Source organism: Callithrix jacchus, chromosome 16 (assembly GCF_049354715.1).
Source record: "Callithrix jacchus isolate 240 chromosome 16, calJac240_pri, whole genome shotgun sequence".
Classification (NCBI taxonomy): domain Eukaryota; kingdom Metazoa; phylum Chordata; class Mammalia; order Primates; family Cebidae; genus Callithrix; species Callithrix jacchus.
The window spans coordinates 59,469,697-59,475,084 of NC_133517.1; the positions used below are offsets into that span (position 1 = coordinate 59,469,697).

Below are 5,388 nucleotides of genomic sequence, written 5' to 3' on the forward strand. Positions count from 1 at the left end.
TTTCCTTCGTAGGAATTAGGTAATTTGTAGTTAGGGAATTTGAATTTCAGCATATCTCTGGCACTTTTAATCTTTCATTTGAATTGCAAACTAGGCTCCCAGTTGGCTCTGGTTGCAGAGGTGAATGTCCTGAGAGATCGGATTGCCGTCGGGGAAAGAATACCAGCAATTTTTCTGTACTAGAGCCAGCTTCCTTAAGTAGGGGTTGATCTTCATCAGACTTTTAGATTCACTTCAGACACAGACATGGCCCATGGACATGGACATGAACATGGACATAGTAAAATGGAACTTCCAGATTATAGACAATGGAAGGGACACCATTAGAAACCGTTCAGAAGAGGCCGGCTGCACAAGGGCTAAGGGACCCATGGGGCCGCAATGAAGCTGGGAGATACATGTGTGGCTTTGCAAAAAAGGTTACCTTTTTTGATGTATTCTTTAAAGGATTCAGATGGAGATTTCCTGGATTTGTGGTAGCTGTAGGAGCTGAATATTACCTGGACTCCCAGAATAAAGATAAGAAGCATCACTGAAGATGATACCTGGAAGTATCAGAGTGGTTTCCTGACTCTCCAAAAGAAGATTTCCTCACTATAGCCTACTTGTCTGGTTTGTCCCTTAAAGAATATTAGTAAGATTTAATAAAGTAAAATAAAATAATAATCATAAAAAGGAAATGCAAACTATTATTCAGCTAGTAGCAACCAGCATCTGTAACTGAGAGTCAATTTGGGATCAAGACCACCTAGATTCGAAGGTTGGCTTTCCCTATATGCTCACAGTGTTTTCGTAAGGATTAAATGAGAATAAATACACATAAAGCATCTAGAAGGGCAGCCCAAGCAGTGCTCAATGCATACCGCCTGTTATCATGATCTGCCACCTCCTCCAGGAAGCCTTCCGGCCATGCCCTCCACACTGATTCGAAGTACTTTGCTGTAAGCTTGCTGGGCAGATATGCTAGGATTTTCCTTCTATTTCAGTTAGTTTTGGATATGTACATTTTTCCAAGGAGACATTTTCTTCTTAAAGTCAGAAATGAAGTTTGTGGGTTTTGTAGCCTCTGTGCTGAGAGATAGTATTTAATTTGTTGAACTTTCTAGTAAGAAAAAAAAAATACTAAGGAAGTCCAAAGATATCCACAAGATGGAGCTGTGAGTCCACAATCCTGAGGAACAGGTTTTTTTGTTGTCTGAGATGGAGTCTCGCACTGTCACCCAGGCTGGACTGCAATGGTGTGCGATCTTGGCTCACTGAAATCTCTGCCTCCCAGGTTCAAACAATTCTCCTGCCTCAGCCTCTCAAGTAGTTGGGATTACAGGTGTTTGCCACTACACCCAGGTAATTTTTGTATTTTTAGTAGAGACAGAGTTATATCATGTTGGTCAGGCTGGTCTCGAACTCCTGACCTTTTGATCTGCCTGCCTTGGCCTCCCAAAATGCTCCCACCACGCCTGGCCAGGATTTTTTTTTTTTTTTTTTTTTTTTTTTCAGGAAAGAAAGTGAAGCTGGCAGCATGCCAGCCCTGGAAAATGTTGCAGGTGAGACAGAATGTTTGGAGCTGGCTAAGACCTCGTGCAAGCCTCCATCCAACCCATCTCCTGGGAGTTGGGGCAACTGATCATTGCAATTTACACAGATCATATGGAAATAATTTCTCATACAACAAGCGTTTTTTGTCAAGTTTTCATTTCAGATGTTAGGGGGAAATTATAAAGAACTGAGGAAAAGGTAAGAAATATTTTTTAAAAATTAAACACCGATTGAATGAAATTCCGTGCATTTATCTAATTTTATCTGATGATTTAATTAATTAATAAATCCTTATAATCGACCACTTTGCAAAGCATGTACTCTTATCCCTGTATTATAATGAGCAAATTCAGAGTCCAGGAGGCCAACTTCCTGGACAAAGCCCACCAATAACTCTTTTAATGTTTCCACGTCTAGATTGCAATGTTGCTTCTTCCACATTTCAAGACTTTGCTCCTTATAACTTCCACACGATATCAACCGAATTTCAGTACTCTACTTATCCGAGACACTATGGTGTGACTTTCTATGGGTTTGCTACTCATGCATGGTTATAGTTGTCCCCTACCTACAAAGGGACCCTGTTCTTATGGGGAGTGGACAACAGAATGACATGCCATGGATTGCTTACCCATGAATTTGTCTAAAGGGTTTGCAAGCCAACAGGACATACAGTTTTTATTACATAGGCTGTTGTGTTAAAATTACTAGCATATATGGACCGGGTGCAGTGGCTCACGCCTGTAATCCCAGCACTTTGGGAGGCTGAGGCGGGTGGATCACCAGGTCAGGAGTTCAAGATCAGCCTGGCAAAGATGGTAAAACCTTGTCTCTACTAAAAAATACCAAAAAAAAAAAAAAAATTGCCGGGGGTGGTGGCATGTGGCTGTAATCCCAGCTACTCAGGAGGCTGAGGCAGAGAATTGCTTGAATCCGGGAAGTGGAAGTTACAGTGAGCTGAGATCACACCACTGCACTCCAGCCTGGGCAATTCTATCTCCCTCCCCTGCAATGGAAATTACTAGCTTATGTTCTAAATATTTTCTGGGCTATAGAAGTAGGTCTGCCTCTTTAATGGATTTGCCAGTTTCACTGCAGGTCGATATAATACAGACAGTGGTGGTCAAGGGCACACGGATTGTGTGATATTTTTTTCCCTGGTTGGCTAGATGACCCCAGGCAAATCTCAAAGTTTCCATGTGTTGAATTCTGAGATAAGTTAGACTACTGTGAAGGACTTTAATTTTTTAATGCTTTTTTTTCATTTTTATAAAAAAGCTTTAGAAGACATCACCCCAGAAAGATCAGTTCAAGAGTTTTGTGTTCCACTTATTACAGGTCAACTTCAGTGTTCAGGTAGCTCTCATTCACTGAAGCATTTCTCTGTGGCTACTGGCACTAAATTAGGTAGCAGAGACAGAGAGGTAAGCTGACTCCCTGTTCCGTGATATTATACTCACTCAGATCCCTCTGCACCCCATATTCAGCCTTTTGTCTGTAGATGAGCATCTTTACCCAATGCAGTGGTTCTTGGCCCAAGCTTGGTGATCAGGGATTGATCAGAGGGCTTGTCCCTGGCCTAACAGCCAAGGAGCTACACAAGCAATCTGGCTACCCTCCCCTCCCTGCACTGACAAGAGCTCCACCGGCTCTTTTCATTACTCTCTGGTTTTCTATTTGCTGCTATAACTAATTACCATGAACTTAATGCTTTAAAATGAAACAAGCACATGACCTAATAGTTTTTTAGGTATCTCCCACTCTGATATAAATCTCACTGGGATAAAATCCTGGTGTCAGCAGAACTGTACGCCTTTCTGGAAGCTTTCAGGGAAAATACATTGCTTTGCTTTCCAGCTTCTAGGAGCCACCTGCATTCCCTGGTTCATGACGCTTTCTCCACCTTCAAGTTAGCAACATCACATTTCTCTGACCATTATGCTTAGTTACATCATCCTCTGACCACATCCAGGAAAGGGTCTTAGCTTTTAAAGATTTGTGTAACTGGATTATGCTAACCTGAAGAATCCAGGATATTCTCTCCATCTCAAGTTTCTTGAGTCACATATACACAACTGCTTTTCCCTTGTAAGGTAATATTATCCACAGATTCTAGGGATTAGGACACAGAAAGCTTTCAGGATTATAATTCTGCCTCTCATATCATCTCAGGGTAGGAACTGTTGGGTCATAAAAAATCCATGTTCAATTATTTCTTTTTGCTTATTTAAAAAACAAAAAGACACATTTCTCCTAAAACTATATAGAAATGTGTGTATTAAACAAATGAACTGATTAAACAATTAGAACAATATTCATTTTCCCTTAATTCAGATATGCAGGTATTTTATGAGAAAGGGGACTATGAACTTATTCTGCTTTGCTTAAGAATAGAGTTCTTGATATAATACTGTCCTTTCTTCCCATAAAAAGGAGGGAAAAAAGTCACATGGCAGAAGCCAGGGGCTTTGGACACATTTGAAAAAAGTTCCCAAGAAGGTTATATATGTTTTCAGGTAGGTTCGGATTTTCAAACAGTATCTCTTTGTTCCTAGGTCCTCAGGCAAACTGTAAATAGGTAATGATAGCGAAGGTCCTAGTTGAATATAAGGTTCTAACTGGTGAGATCTGGATTGTCCTTCGGATGCACAGGCTGTCACACATTTTTCTAGGTAAATGTTTACATAGATGTTTGCATTCTCTATTAAAGAGATCAAGAGTGAGAAAGATTAAGAGTGAGAGAGAACAAAAAGCTTATACATCCTTCCCGCCTTAATTCAACAAATAGTTATTGAGTATCTGCATGAAGTAGACAATGTGTTAGGAGCTAGAAACAGAGAAAATAACACCCATTGTTTCTATTCTTAAGAACCTGCAATCTAGCATAAAAGAAAGAGAACTGAAGAAGTAATAATAAGCTGTAAAAGAGAAACTCAATTATGTTTCCAATAAGGAGAGTACAGAGAATCATGATTATCCCAGGGTGGAAGGTGACAAACTTTCTTTTTTTCCTGAGTAGGCAGCATGGTGCAGCAGAAAGGGCACTGAGGACATGGTGGGGTGAGTTCTGCTTCATATTGCCCTACTCATCAACTCCGCAGGTTAATCATACTCAATAACTTTAGTCTGAGCCAGGAGTGCTGGCTTCTGTAATCCCAGCACTTCGGGAGGCTGAGGTGGGCACATCACCTGAGGTTAGGAGTTGGAGACCAGCCTGGCCAACCTGGTGAAACCCTGTCTCTACTAAAAATACAAAAATTAGCTGGGGATGGTGGTGCATGCCTGTAATCCCAGCTTCTCTGGAGCCTGAGATAGAATCTCTTGAACCTGGGGAGGCGGAGGTTGCATTGAGCCGAGATTGCAACACTGCGCTCCAGTCTGGGTAATGGAACAACACTCCATCTCAAAAAAAAAAAAAAAAAAAAAACCACACACACTTTAGTTTGAACTGACTTTAGTGTCATCCTCTCTCCCTTCTAGAGCTGTTTGTGAGATGGTTAGAATGGTGACTTTGGTGTCTCCTTCTAGTCCCAAGTGTGAGGGTTCTTAGGCTCTGAGATGGGGCAGGGTGGCTTGGCGAGTGTATCTCTCCCTAGTGGTACAGGCATTCTTTCAGCCAGAGATAGCAAGCCCCAGCTCACCGTCTACCTGCTGGAAGTGATGGAGTCAGTGCCGTGGAAAGCAGGATTCGTTTTCCATTCCGTACCTCATGGAATTATACCATAATTCATTTTGTGTTTTATGACTAAAGAAAAAAAAAACAAAAACAAAGAGTACCCATGTTTCCTTCTTCTTACTCACCACCCTTAACCTGCAAATGGAGCTTCTTATGCAACGGTCCAAAAATAAGTT

At 41.3% G+C, this 5,388-nt stretch overlaps 1 pseudogene; it reads left to right on the forward strand.

The window, feature by feature from the left end:
- The first annotated feature begins 203 nt into the window (after positions 1 to 203).
- On the forward strand, positions 204 to 621 carry LOC108588588 (NADH dehydrogenase [ubiquinone] 1 beta subcomplex subunit 3 pseudogene; annotated as a pseudogene).
- The last annotated feature ends 4,767 nt before the right edge of the window (positions 622 to 5,388 follow it).